The 15,597-nt window shown below is 42.1% G+C and overlaps 1 protein-coding gene across 1 annotated transcript in view; it reads left to right on the forward strand.

Annotated features, from left to right (window-relative positions):
- Positions 1–15,597, forward strand: part of prim2 (DNA primase subunit 2) — a 198,138-nt gene that overhangs the window by 171,213 nt on the left and 11,328 nt on the right. The gene's annotated exons all lie outside the window — the stretch shown is intronic.

Below are 15,597 nucleotides of genomic sequence, written 5' to 3' on the forward strand. Positions count from 1 at the left end.
TGATTTGCCTTTTTGGAGGCTAGTTTTCTGGGTCTGAACCAGGTAAAATTGGCATTACTGAAGCAGATTTTTTTTTCATAATCAGTGATGGTTACCAATAATTAATGAGCTTTTAATTCCAGATTTATAAGTTGAACTTAAATTCTTCGAGCTGTCTTGGTGGAAAACCGACTTAAACCTCTTCTTTTATTTTGTCTTTTATAACTCTACACACAATTCTCCTTCCTTTTGCCAAAAGGTATGTGTTGAATGAACCTTTTGTCCATAGTTCCCAAAGACATGTAGGTGTCTTTGAGATACTGTTGGAGAAAGGGGGCTAGATTACAATCCAAGGGAGAAGATTCAAAATTGTACTTTTCATAATGAATGGAATGGAGGTGATTGTTCTCTAAATTGTTAAAATTGGTCAAGGCTCCTGTCTCTTAGATATGATTTTTGTTCAGTTATTTGCTGAACCCCACCTCTTGAGTATGGAAGATTTTCATAATGAGTCAGTAGGGTTGTTTATGTTGATAAGGTAGAGAGAAACTGTTTCAGGTGGGGTAGTCTGCAATAACATAGCTAGTTGCTATCCATAACAAGCTTAAAATTTGAGCTATGTGGCTTAGAGGTGATATTAGAAAGCACTTTATCAATTTGGACCAATTCGTGACAACCTCTACCAATAGCACGTCCAAAGCTTCAAGAAACTGTTCTTCCTATGGATCCTTGGCTCCACGCTCGCAGCCATGCACCACCGTCTTCTCTCACTGCAGTCAACTCTGCCTCAGCTCAGGGCCTCGCTTTCTCAGACCTGCAAAGGAGCTCTGCTGTTCTTCATCTTCAGAATGATCTACATCTTCACCCAACACCTTTTCTCCACCCTATCAGACATCAAAGAGCATAAGTACATTAAACTCTATCATATTTACCTCCAGACCCTATCCCTGTTCTCCTCCAGAATCCACTGGGTGCCATTAACCACGCGGTCGCTTCAACCGCCCCCACTGCTGCAGAGGATGATGTCATTTCCACCTACCAGGCCGCCTGGCTGACCACATTGTTTCTGTGGCGGCAGTAGCTGTTGTTGTCACTTCCGCCTACAGCACCACTGATCACGTGCCCGTTCCCATACACACACCCACTCCAGAGAAAATCTCCATCCCCCAACTCCAGCTCATCACTAGGTGCTAGCCCCAAACCCTGCTGGGTATTTACCATCCCCCTAGGACCTCCCCTTCACTGAGGATGAGTGGTCAGTCCTCAGCAATGGACTCATCGTCATGCCACTACGCCCACATGTCAACAAATTTTGTACGTCGAGATGTCTAAATCTTTTTTGCTGTCTTCATACGTACTTCTTCGAATGTGACTCCTACCCAACTTCCGAAGGCCCCTTCTCCCAACGAACTCCAACAAACTCCATCCTCCTGGCCTCCTCCCTTGACCTCTTCATCTCCATCTGCCTTCGTAACATCAACTGCCTCAATCTCTCCACCTCTCTCACCCACTCTAACCTCTCCCCCAAACAATGTATAGCCCTCTGCTCCAACCCCAAACTCACCTTTAAACCAGCTAACAAGGGAGGTGCGGTGATAATTTGGCGCACTGATCTCTGTCTTGCTGAGACCAGACGCCAACTCGCTGATATTTCCTCCCACTACCCCCTCGATCATGACACCATCTCACCCCATCAAACCATCATCTCCAAGACCATCGACAACTTCATCACCTCAGGCGATCTCCCTTCCACAGTCTCCAACCTTATAGTTCCCCAACCCTGCACCACCCATTTCTGCCTCCTACCCAAAATCCACAGACCTGACTGTCGTGGTTGACCGATTGTCTCTGCCTCCTCCTACTCCACTGAACTCATCTCCTCTTATCTCGACTCCGTCTTGTCCCCTTTGGTCCAGAAACATTTGGGACACCACCCACGCCCTGCACCTTCTCCATGGAAATCTATTCTCTACACCTGTATTCTCATGAGGAGGGCCTAAAATCCTTCCACTTTTTCCTTTCCCATAGACCCGCCTAGTCCCCCTCCACTGACACACTCATTCTCTTGGGGGAAATGGTCCTCACCCTCAACAACTTTTCCTTTGAATTCCCCCCACTTCCTACAGATAAGTGGGGTGGCTATGGGCACTCGCATGGTTCCAAGCCAATCCTGCCTCTTCGTAGAATGTGTAGAACAGTCCCTCTTCTGCAGCTACACTGGCACCATCCCCCACCCTTTCCTCTGCTACATTGATGACTGTATGAGCACTGCTTCGTGCTTCCATGAGGAGCTCGAATAGTTCATCAACTTCACCCATACCTTCCGCCCTGACCACCTATTCACCCGGACCATCTCTGACACTTCCCTTGCCTTCCTGGACCTCTTCGGCAACTGACTTAGCACAAATATGTATTTCAAATCTACTGGCTTCCACAGCTACCTCAACTACGCCTTCTCCCACCTCCCATCCGCAATAATGCGATCCCGTACTCCAATTCCTCCAGCGCAACTGCTCCCATGATAAGCGATTCCACTCAAGGACATCCCAGAAGTCCTCCTACTTCAAGGACGTAATATCCCCTTCCCCGTGATCAACAATGCTCTAAACCACATCTCCTCCAAATCCCACACCTCTGCCCTCAAATATCCCCCGCCCCCAAACAACAACAAGGATCGAGACTCCTGGTCCTCACGTTCCACCCCACTAATCTCCCTGTCCAATGTATCATCCTTCACCATTTTCGCCACCTACGGTCTGACCACGCCACCAAAAGGATATTTCCTTCCTTACCCCTGTCTGCTTTTCATAGGGACCATTCCCTCTGCAAATGCCTCATTAGGTCCATACTCCCCACTAAGCTCTACTGCACTTGGCACCTTTCCCTGCAGCTGCAGGAGATACAGTATCTGCCATCCTACCTCCACATACCTCCTCACCATACCATCCCTCTTACCTCCATCCAAAACCTCAAAGAATCATTCCAAGTCCGGCAGAGATTCACCTGCATTTCCTCTAACCTGATTTACTGCATCCCGTTGCTCCTGATGTAATGTTCTCTACATTGGAGAGACCGAATGCAAACTCTGGGACCAGTTTAGGGAACATCTGATCCACATGCTATAATCAACCCCACCTCCCGTTTGCCAGCCATATCAATTCTCTTCCCCCCGGAGAACATGTCCATCCTGGGCCTCATCTACCGTCATAATAAAGCCACCCGCAAACTGGAGGAAGAACACCTCATTTTCTGCCTCGGGAGCTTACAATCATATGGCCTCAACCAGTTTCCAAATCTTCCCACCCCTCACCTCATCCCAGATCCGGCCTACCCCCTCTGTCTTGCTCCCTTGATCTGACCTAACCTGTCTATCTTCCTTCCCATCTATTTGCTTCACCCTTCCCACTGACCAATCACAATCACCTACCTGCATCCACATATCCCTATCCTACATACCTTTCCCTTAGCCTGACCCCATTCTCTCTCTTTATTTCTCTTCCCCTGTCCTGATGAAGGGTCCTGCCCGAAACGTTGACTCTCCTGCTCCTCTGATGCTGCTTGACCTGCTGTGCTTTTTCTAGCTCTACATTTTATCGACCCCAGCATTTTTTCTCACAAAAAGTTGTGGAAATTGAAACAAATTGCTGTAAAAAATCTGATGAGACTGGGAATCCATTGAAAGTGCGACACTGAGATTGATTGATATTTGTTAGGCAAAGGTATTAAGGGTAACAAACCAAGGCAGATAGTTGAAGTTGAGACGCAAATCAGCTGTCTTCTAATGAATCAATGAAATGGGCTCCGGAGACTACACAGCTTAGCCTTGTTCCTATATTCTGGCTGTAATCATTGGAAAGAATTAACTTTTGCAGTTGCTTTATTTTCAGAAAAATAAATGGAGACCTGGAGCATAAGGGTGCAATTTGATACTGCAGTGGCTTTCCCGTTGTGACACATTCTGTCACTAATTGCCTTATAAAAAGACACATCTGATCTTGAGAGTACAAATGCTGTGAATCTTGAAGGAGAAAGTGTTGTGAATGGACAGCTGCTTATACATCCTGCTGTGGTGACCCTGAGAAAGAATAACGGGCTCAATCTTTCAAAAATAATAAGCAACAAGCCAACAAATCCCGAGTGTGTAACAAAGATGAAATGCTTTTCATCAGAAATTCCTGTAGGAGTTCCTCACCTCCTTCCTTCCTTTTGCCCTTTCAGAAGTATAAAAAGACTTGTGTTAGCTTATCTTTTAACAGCGACTTCAACAGTTTGAGTGAAATTCCTTGTTGATTAACAAGTCTGGCTTTTGTCAATGTTTTCTTTCTGTTTGGTTAGTTTTTTGCACAGTGCCAATTTCAACCAGTCCAGTTTTAATGTGGAAGTGTAAATCAGAACACTCCAAGTCTTGGCACTGTAAAAACAGAAAGTATTATCACTGTTTTCAAGTAATTTGGAGCTTCTTCAAAATCAAGCAAAACTGATGGATGCTTGCGTGGAGCATTAATAATGGAATCTGGACTGAGTGGTTGCTTCCTGTGCTGTAAAATTTTCCATTGTATTCCTAGTGTTATTACATATGGCTACAGTAAGATGCTCCTTGTTTTTCCTCCTATTCTTGCAGGAGTATTATATATCACTATGATTCACTCATAAGTGAAATAAATAGATTTGATCATATCCAAAATATCTTGCAAATGTCCTTGAGTAGGAGAGCAAAAGCAGTGAATTGAGCAGAATCTATCTGTTTTACACCCTCTGTCCTTTTCTCCTTTGAGTGAAATGCATCACTTCTCAATGAGGGAAACAACTCAAAACTTGCTCCTCAGCTCGCCCAGCTAAGTAAGTTTGAATAAATGGAAATTAACCCGAAATGTTCAGTTTGGGAATCAATATTTTGATTGTAGATCTATACAGCTATTATAAGTAGTATCTGCTTTTAGTTTTTTTTTTCTGTGATATGACTCTGTGCCATTGTCACCTGAGCTGATTTGGTGTCATGGTCATGTTCAAGTCATAAGCTTTTGTGTTCAAGCACCTCATGGTTTGAGATTGCTGCATTATCAGGAGTGCCTTTTGACTGAGATCTTAAACCAAATCTCCTTGTACAGTTGGCTGCTTTTAAAAAGAATGTCCTCACAGCAGAAGGGTAGCTGTGACCAACATATATGAGCCCCTCGACCAGAAACACCAAGAAACCGGTTGAATGCTATGAGAGCCACTTGCTGTGGTTTTTGAGAGAATTTTACTTTGATGTGGAATCTGTTGGTAAGTGTTGAACAGGTCAAGCTGCTTCTGTCGTGATTCCAAAAACAATGTAGAAACAAACTAGAGATATGTTCTTTGCAATTTAGAAGGTTAAATAGATGTGATGGAAGATTTCAAAATATTAATGGAAAATTATAGGGTAAACTATTTGGAGAGACTAGGATTGGAGGACAATCCTCAGAAAATAGAGCCACACCTTTCAAGGATGAAATTGGGAAACATTTTGCATTTTCTAAGTCTGAACCATCTCCTTTAAATGGCAGTTCAGTCTTTTTTTTGTAATGAAACTATTACAAATTGGATGGTCTACACCTGGGCCGGACTGGAAACAATGTACGAGGGGTGCTTTTGCTAATGCTATTGGGGAGGGTTTAAATTAATGTGGCAGGTGAGTGGGACCAAATGAGGAGGTTAGTGGACAGTAAGGAGGTAGTAGCTAAAGCCTGTAAGGAAGTAGATAAAGAATTAAGCACAACTAAAGGGAAAAGCAGGCAGGCAGCAGATGATGAACGCAAAGCGACAGGTGGTCTGAGATGCATTTGTTTTAATGTGAGAAGTGTAGTGGGTAAGGCAGATGAACTTGGGGCTTGGATTAGTACTTGGGAGTATGATATTGCTATTACTGAGCTGAAAATGTGTTGCTGGAAAAGCGCAGCAGGTCAGGCAGCATCCAAGGAGCAGGAGAATCGACGTTTCGGGCATAAGCCCTTCTTCAGGAAAGGGCTCCTTGGATGCTGCCTGACCTGCGCTTTTACAGCAACACATTTTCAGCTCTGATCTCCAGCATCTGCAGTCCTCACTTTTTCCATTGCTATTACTGAAACTTGGTTGAGGGAAGGGCATGATTGGCAACTAAATATGCCAGAAAAAAATGCTTCAGGTGGGATAGAGAGGAAGGTAAAAGGGTGGAGGAGCTGCTTTACCAGTTAGAGAGAAAATCACAGCTGTGCTGAAGGAGGGCACTATGGAGGACTTGAGTAGTGAGGCAATATGGGGCAGAGCTCAAAAATAGGAAGAGTGTGGTAACAATGTTGGGGCTGTACCACACGTCTCCCAACAGCAACCGTGAAATAGAGGTACAGATATGTAAACAGATTATGGAAAGATGTAGGAGCAACAGGGTGGTGGTGATGGGAGATTTTAATTTTCCCAACATTGACTGGGATTCACTTAGTGTTAAAGGGGTGATGGACCAGATCTGTAAGGAACATCCAGGAGGGATTTATAGAGCAGTATGTAAATAATACAACTCAGGAAGGGGCCATACCAGACCTGGTTTTGGAGAATGGGCACGGCCAGGTGGTTGAAATTTCAGTAGGGGATTGCTTTGAGAATAGCGATCACAATTCTGTAAGTTTTAGAATACTCATGGACAAAGACGAGAGTGGTCCTAAAGGAAGGATGCTAAATTGGGGGAAGGCCAATTGGAGCAAAGTTGGCAGGAGCTGGAGAATGTAGATTGGGAGCAGCTGTTTGAAGGTAAATCTACATTTGATATGTGGGAGGCTTTTAAAGAGAGGTCAATGAGAGTGCAGGACAGACGTGTCCTTGTGAAAATGAGGGATAGAAATGGCACGATTAGGGAGCCATGGATGACAGGTGAAATTGTGAGACTAGCTAAGAAGAAAAAGGAAGCATATATAAGGTCTAAAAACAAATGAAGCTTTGGAAGAATATCAGGAATGTAGGATGAATCTGTAATGAAGAATTAAGAAGGCAAAAAGGGGTCATGAAATATCTTTCGCAAACAGGGTTAAGGAAAATTCCAAAGCCTTTTATTCGTATACAAGGAGCAAGAGGGTAACTAGAGAAAGGGTTGGCCCATTCAAGGACAAAGGGGAAGGTTCTCTGTGGAGTCAGAGAAAATGGGTGCGATTCTTAATGCATACTTTGCATCGGTATTCACTGAGGAGAGGGACATGACAGATATTGAGGTTAGGGATAGATGTTTGATTACTCTAGTCAAGTTGGCAAAAAGAGGGAGGTGGTGTTGCGTATTCTAAAAGGCATTAAGTTGGACAAGTCCCCAGGTCTGGATGTGATCTATTTCAGCTTATTTAGGGAAGCAAGAGAGGAAATAGCTGGGGCCTTAACATATATCTTTGCAGTATCCTTGAACTTGGGTGAAATCCTGGAGGACTGGAGAATTGTTAATGTTGTCCCCTTGTTTAAGAAGGGTCGCAGGGATAATCCAGGTAATTATGGACTGGTAAGTCTGCTGTCAGTGGTAGAGAAGCTGCTGGAGAAGATACTGAGGGATAGGATCTCTTTATATTTGGAAGAAAATGGGATAGGCAGCATGGTTTTGTGCAGGGAAGGTCATGTCTTACCAACATAATAGGATTCTTTGAGGAAATGACAAAGTTGATTGATGAGGGAAGGGTTATAGATGTCATGTACATGGACTTCAGTAAGGCATTTGATAAGGTTACCCGTGGTGGGCAGATGGAGAAATTGAGGTCGCATGGGGTCCAGGGTGTACTAGCTAGATGGATAGAGAACTGGTGGGCAACATGAGACAGAAAGTAGTAGCGGAAGGGAGTTTCTCAAAATGGAGAATTGTAACCAGTGGTGTTCCACAGGGATCTGTGTTTGAACCACTGTGTTTGTGATACAGGTGGTCTGATTAGCAAGTTTGCAGATGACACAAAGATTGGTGGAGTAGCAGATAGTGAAGGGGACTATCAGAGAATGTGGCAGAATATAGATAGTTTGGAGAGTTGGGTGGAGAAATGGCTGATGGAATTCAATCTGGGCGAATGCGAGGTGATACATTTTGGAAGATCCAATTGAAGAGTGAACTATACAGTAAATGGAAAAGTCCTGGGGAAAATTGATGTACAGAACGATCTGGGTGTTCAGGTCCATTGTACCCTGAAAATGTCAACGCATGTCGATTGGTCAAGAAGGCATACGGCATACTTCCCTTCATCAGACACTGTGTTGAGTGCAAGAGTTGGCAGGTCATGTTACAGATGAAAGGACTTTGGTTTGGCCACATTTGGAATACTGTGTACAGTTCTGTTCACCACATTATCAGAAGGATGTGAGTGCAGAGGAAGTTCACCAGGATGTTGTCTGGTACGAAGGGCAATACTAGCTATGAAAAGAGCTTGAGTAGATTAGGATTATTTTTCATTAGAAAGACAGAGAATGTGGGGGGACCTGATTGAGGTATACAAAATCATGAGAGATATAGACAGGGTAGATAGCAAAAAGCTTTATTCCCCAGAGTGGGGGACACATTTACTAGAGGTTGAGAGTTCAAGGTGAGACGGGAAAAGTTTAAGGGAGATATGCGTGGAAGGATCTTTATGCAGAGGGTATTGGGTGCCTGGAACACATTGCCAGCAGAAGTGGGCACAATAGCGTCATTTAAGATGTATCTAGACAGATACGTGAACGGACAGGGAGCAGCGGGATACAGATCCGTAGAAAAATGGTGATAGGTTTAGATAGTGGATCTGGATTGGTGCAGGCTTTGAGGACTGAAGGACCTGTTCCTGTGGTGTAACTTTGTTTGTTCTTTGAACCTGTTCAGAGATAATATGTCGTATCTCTGGAACGGATTGTATTTGTATTTGAATCTGAGTGTCTCAGTCCAGGGATGGACACTACCACTGTGCCACAAGAGGGCCTGACAGTTTATTCTAGACTACTTGTTGGTTTTAAATCTGAGATTAATAATGTGTTAAGGGAGATGAAGAACAAGTAGATATGTGAAGTTAGTTCGCAGATCTGCCCTAATCTCACCAAGTAGTGGAACTGATTTAGGGCCAAATGATAGTCCCCTGTTCCTTGTTTGTGTTACAATAGATCCAGATAATTAGTGCTGAAAATGTGTTGCTGGAAAAGCGCAACAGGTCAGGCAGCATCCAAGGAACAGGAGAATCGACGTTTCGGGCATAAGCCCGAAACGTCGATTCTCCTGCTCCTTGGATGCTGCCTGACCTGCAGCGCTTATCCAGCAACACATTTTCAGCTCTGATCTCCAGCATCTGCAGCCCTCACTTTCTCCATCCAGATAATTAGTCCCAGCTCGAGTAAGTGTATTTGCTGTTTGGTTTTGAAAGCTGTGACTGAGGCACTAATCTTAATGATTTTTTACTTATTTGATTGCAATGAAGGCTCGTTATTTGAGGTGACTAGTGTAATTGCTTTTAAGGGGAAGTACACTATGAATGAGAATAAAAGGAATAGAAGGATATGATGATAGGGTGACAAGATGACTGGTTGGGCTGACAGGTCTTGTAAGATTTTGGAGTGCACTTTAATATTAATTGCATTTATAGACTGAATTTTGAAAGAACTAAGCTGAAGTTTACCTATCCTGATTAGTTCTCAGACCGATTGCAGGTATAAACATTTCACAGGTTTTCTGGAATTTATTAAGTTTATCATAACAAGTACAAAATATGTGATATTTAATGAAAAGCAGTTTTCAGCTTTTCCACATTTGGATATCTGTCTGCAGGAGTGGTTGCCTGGGGAAAGGTCTCTTGTTCCATTGACTGAAGTTTTCTTTCTATCTTCAATTCTTGCTCCTTTTGTAAGGAATCACAAAACCTTGGCCTTGTTAACCCTTGCCAGCCATTTCCCCGCTGTGTGAGATCAGAGCCATCTTGAACTCTAATTGGCTCATTAGTGCATGAACAGTTTATAGTCAGTCTCTATTCCTAATTCTTAATTGGTCATCTTAGTGACATTAATTCCTACTGTCTCTTCAACATGCCAATCATTTTACAGGATCACCCCTTTAATGTTTGTCTCTCTAAATTAACTGCTTCCATAATCTTCACGAAAAGCACTAATTAATCATTAATACATCTTCGAGTATGTGGTGCTACTTCCCAGTGATTAACTATCATCCCAGTTTATAGATCTGAATGTTCTCCAAAATCTATCGATATCCTTGTACTATAAGAATTGTGTGATTCCATGATAGCTAAAATAAATTAATGCTACAAAAAACATACAAACTAATGCACATGGGCCTATTCAATACTATAAGTTATCATTTTAAAACAAAGCTGTTTCTTTGACTAATTTCATTTTACCTCAAAGCATTCTTGCATATCAGCCTGGGTTTACGTTAGCTTGAACCATAAACCAGCAAACGTAAGATCATAAATCAATGCCCTTACTTTTCACCTTGCCATACAGCTTTCTTCCCTACAGAGAAGAAACTGTTTTACAACTGACCATAATTAAACAAATTATAATTTAATTCCTCATTTGCTTAATCAAGTCAAAGTGACTAATTATTGAAAAATAATTCAATCCCCTGGCCTGTTACACTACTGTAAGGTTCCAGGAAATTCTGGAAATGGGAAATTAAAATGAACGCAGGACTGAAATGGCCCTAGAGATTTTGTTTCATGGTGAGTTTATGGCTCGATTTCAGCATGCCCAGATTTAAAACTAGGTAGAACTCCCGTTCACAAACTTAATAGAAGATATCACTTTGAGCCACCTCCTACAGCCCCCCACCACATAATAATACTGCGGGATATCCACTCTTCAAGTTGCAATTTGCTGGATGGTTTATACATTAAGAATTATGAGTATCATTAAACACGGTTATTTTGTCAGCAAAATCTGGGTCCATTTGTTTTGCTAAATTGCTACTTTCTACAAATAAGTGAACTACTTTGAACTTGATGTCATATTTTTTACCAGTTCTCATCCTTTAGTCTTTCGTTTCTGTCTTTTCCCTTGATCTCACAAATTGCCTCTTACAATGTTGGTTTGTGCAATACCTGTAGGTAGCAATTGTTTCTTAATGTGTAAAATGTGAAATCTGGCTTTGCGTTGTCTTATGCATTAAAAGTAATAAATGCTGTATGAATTATTAACTACATACCCTGACATTTGACATTATATGTGAGACTTGTGAACAGCAGAGATAGAAGAGATGCTGGCTTCTTTTCTGAAAATTCACATAGGAAATGGCAGATATTGTTACTGGGCTGCACTTTTGACAGAATAATTATCATTTGTGTCAGGTGTTCTCCGGCAACAAAATCAAATTTGATTTCCAGTGATCGGGTTGCTGACATCAGTGCAGAATAAGCTGAGTTCAGGCAAGTCCCAGCCAAACTAGAGGTGGCAAGTCCATTGAGGTCTTGTGTAATAAATATACCCATCCAAATCTGTAATTGTCATTTTTAAAGTTATTTTATTTCTTGCCAGTTTTATTCTCACTATCACCTTTCTTACTCTTGTTCTGCCATTAGATATCAGGCCAAATTTTGCAATGATTTGAGCAATTAGACTAACAAAACTCAGCATTATAGTGAGATAAAGCAAAGGGCAACTTCTGGTCAACATATTGCCCAGTTAAAAGTACAATCGGCATGTTATTCTCAAATATTTTGCTACCCTCACAAGGTGTGCTGTGACATTTCGTGCTGATTAGTTTCAGCGTTGAGATCAGTAGAATATTGTGAATCACTGTACTTCCACACTCAAAGTCACAGATTTTTAATGGTGCAGAAGGAGACCATTCATTCCATTGTGTCAGCCTTGACTTTCTAAGCATATTAACTTGGTGCCAATCTCCTACCTTTTCCCTGTAACCCTGCACATTGTTTCTGTTGACTAATCATCACCCATTGTCTTTTTGAATGCCTCAATTGAATTTACTTCCACCTCACTTTCAGGCAGTGCATTCCAGACCCCAAATGCTTATAGTGTTAAAATGGTTTTTTTTCTCACCTGACGTTTGCTTCTCTTGCAAAACATTTGAAAACTGTGCCCCTGGTTCTTGATGTATTAATGAGTGAGATCAGTTTCTCTCTGTCCTGGTCCCTTATCATTTTGGAGATTTTTAACTAGTCCCCTTTTAGCCTTCTCCTCTGCAAGGAAAACCCAGTGCAACAGGCATTCTTATAAACCTATTCTGCACTCTCCAAATCATTTGCATCCCTCCTATAGCATGGCTCCCAGAACTGTAAGCAGTACTCCAGCTGAAATCTTACCAATGTCATACATAAGCTCATCACAACCTCCCAGCTGTTGTACTCTGTCTGTATTTATGAAGCCTATAATACTGTGTGGAGAAAGTGAGGTCTGCAGATGCTGGAGATCAGAGCTGAAAATGTGTTGCTGGAAAAGCGCAGCAGGTCAGGCAGCATCCAGGGAACAGGAGAATCAACGTTTCGGGCATAAGCCCTTCTTCAGGAATGTGTGGTTCATTAACAGCTCTGTCAACCTATCCTGTCACTTTAATGACCTGTGAGCACATACGCCCAGGTCTCTCTGCTCTTGCGCCCATTTTAGAATAGTACCCTTTATTTTATACCTTTTCTTCCTATTCCAAAGTCCATCACCTGTTACTGCCTTTATTGGTCAGTGCATTGAGAATAGGAGCTTAGAGGACATGTTGCCCCTGTACAGGACATTGGTTATGTGTCACTTTCGGAACACTGCGTTCAGTTCTGATCTCCCAATTGTAGGGAAGATGTTGTGAAACGTGAAAGGGTTCAGAAAAGATTTACAAGGATATTGCCAGGGTTGGAGGGTTTGAACAGTAGGGGAGAGGCTGAATAGGATGGGGCGATTTTCCTGGTGTGTCAGTGGCTGAGGGGTGGCCTGATAGAAGTTTATTAAATCATGAGTCAGAAAAGATTTACAAGGATATTGCCAGGGTTGGAGGGTTTGAACTGTAGGGGAGAGGCTGAATAGGATGGGGCGATTTTCCTGGAGTGTCAGTGGCTGAGGGGTGGCCTGATAGAAGTTTATTAAATCATGAGAGGTGTAGATAAGATGAAAAGCCGAGGGTCTTTGTTCCCAGAGTAGGGGAGTCCAAAACTAGAGGGTAGACGTTTAAGGTGAGAAGGGAAAGATTTAAAAGGGACCTAAGGGACAATGTATTCACACAGAGGATAGTGTGTGAATGGAATAAACAGCCATAGGAGATGGAGGAGGCTGGTGCAACATTTAAAAGGCATCTGGATGGCTACATGACTAGCAAGGGTTTAGCAGGATTTGGGTCAATTGCTGGCAAATGGGACTAGGTTCATTTGGAATCTCTGATCAGTCTAGATAAGTTGGACTGAAGGATTTGTTTCTAATATGTTTGACTCTGAGACTTATAACTCATCAGGTCATGGTGCATTTAAGTATTGACAGCTTTTCCAATACCACTTTCTTATGAATTTTAAACCCTTATAGTGACTGAACACTGTCACCTTGGCCTGGGTAACAGATGCCCCATAGCTAAAGATAGTGTTCAATTAATACCTCTGCCCTGTCTATTACTTCCACGTGAAAATGCACTATTTGGTCACTAAATAGACCCAATTTTCATTTGTTTTTCTATTTGCTTAGAAGGCTGTGGGATTTCCTTTTATGTTTCACTGCTACCCTTTTTTTGTTGAATCTCTGCTTTTCATATTTGCTTTTTCACACAATCCCCTCATATCCTACTGTATTCAGAAAAATTCAGTCAAAAATAGAGCTGGGTAAAAGTTTTAGATGCTGTGATATGATCTTTTGTCTGTGCTGTGGCAGTCATTAATTTTAAATGTGGCATTTCATCCCTTCAGAAAAGAAAAGTTAGTGAAGGAAATTACAATTAGACATAAAATATAAAAGAGTAACATTTAAAAGTAATGTTTCTGCACTAATCCCACCTGTTTTACGTGATTTAAATCTAACATATTCCTCACCTATGCATCCTGATTTAGATACTATGTATTGTTCTTAAATTTGAAGTGTTTTTCTGTTCTTTGTCATACCAATGCCCTGTCCAAGGTACCATTCTGGATCAGATTTCTGGGACAGTCTGGGAAAAGCTATAAGAATGGCAATCACTATATTCCTTTGCCATTGACTTCAAAATCACATAAGGAGAAATAGTCGTCAAAGGCAAGAGGGTGGGTAATCAGACAATAGCAATATGAAGTATTGACAGGTAATCAGAGGTGACAGGAGGGAAAATAAGTTCCACTTTAGCTTATGATGATGTGGCTGAAAGCGTGATTGAAGCTGATTAAGTAATAACTTTCAAAATATATTTGGATGGATATATGGAGGAAGAAATTCCTTGGCTCTGGGGACAGAGCTGGGGAGTGGGACTAACTGGAGAGCTCTGGCACAGACATGATGTGTTGAGTAATCTGTTATGTCTTATTCAGTCTCAGGCCTTTTTACTGCAAACAAAACAATGAATAGCGGTGTTTCTTCCACTGGCAACTATAAAAAATCTTGCTTCCTCTCATTCATTGTTAAAGTTCAGACTTCCTTCATTTCCACCCATTCATTTGTCTTTCCAAACTATATAGCAATAGCCGCCAAGCCTAATGCCCTACGGTCTCCCAGAACGAGTAGCAGCAAGTTGACCAATAAAAATGCTTGAACCTCTTTCATGTCCTTAGAATGTTTCAAAGCTTAACAGCCAATGAAGACCCTTATGTTTTGAAGTGTTTTTTCTGTTGAAATATTGGGGAATGCTGCAGCCTATTTGCATAAAGTGAGATCACAGAACTAACACAGGAAATTGACACAGAAGCATTTCTGTGAGTAAAAGCAAATTACTGCGGATGCTGGAATCTGAAACCAAAATAAAAAATGCTGGAAAATCTCAGCAGGTCTGTAAGGAGAGAAAAGAGCTGAAGTTTCGAGTCTAACTGACCTTTTGTCAAAGCTAAAAAAAGGAAGAAATAGGGAGGTATTTATACTCGGCTGAGAGAAGGTGAGTCATGGCTCCAGAAGCAAAGGTAGCAATAAAGAGGTGATAATGACAGTGCATAGAGAGATTATAGGGAGATGAGGAGCTGTGAATGACCAAGGCTGAAACCAGTGCTATGTGACAAACTATGTGGGGGATGAATGAAACAGAGGCAAAATGGAAAACAGGGGAGAAGGATAGCAAAGGGGGAAGAGGAGAGGAAAAAGGTGATGAGAGAGTGGGGAGTGAGAGAAAGAGAGACAATCAAGAAATAAGTGGTACAGAACAATGAAAAAAAATACTTAAAAATAAATGAAATAAAATTACGGAGCAGAATGAAAACAGAGGGGTCGAGATGGAATAACCATCTGTAGTTGTTGAATTCAATGTTGAGGCCGGCAGGCTGTAACGTGCCTAGTTGGAAGATGAGATGCTGTTCCTCCAGTATGCGTTGAGCTTCACTGGAACATTGCAGCAGGCCAAGGACAGACATGAGGGCATGGGAGCAGGATTGTGTGTTGAAGTAGCAAGCCAAGGGAAGGTCCGGGACCTGATTGCATACAGACTGAAGGTGCTCAGCAAAGCGATCACCCAGTCGGCGTTTTGTCTCTCCGATATAGAGGAGACCACATTGGGAGCAATGAATGCAATAGACCAAATTGAAAGAGGTACAAGTGAAA

The sequence above is a fragment of the Chiloscyllium plagiosum genome, chromosome 3 (assembly GCF_004010195.1).
Source record: "Chiloscyllium plagiosum isolate BGI_BamShark_2017 chromosome 3, ASM401019v2, whole genome shotgun sequence".
NCBI classification, from domain to species: Eukaryota; Metazoa; Chordata; class Chondrichthyes; order Orectolobiformes; family Hemiscylliidae; genus Chiloscyllium; species Chiloscyllium plagiosum.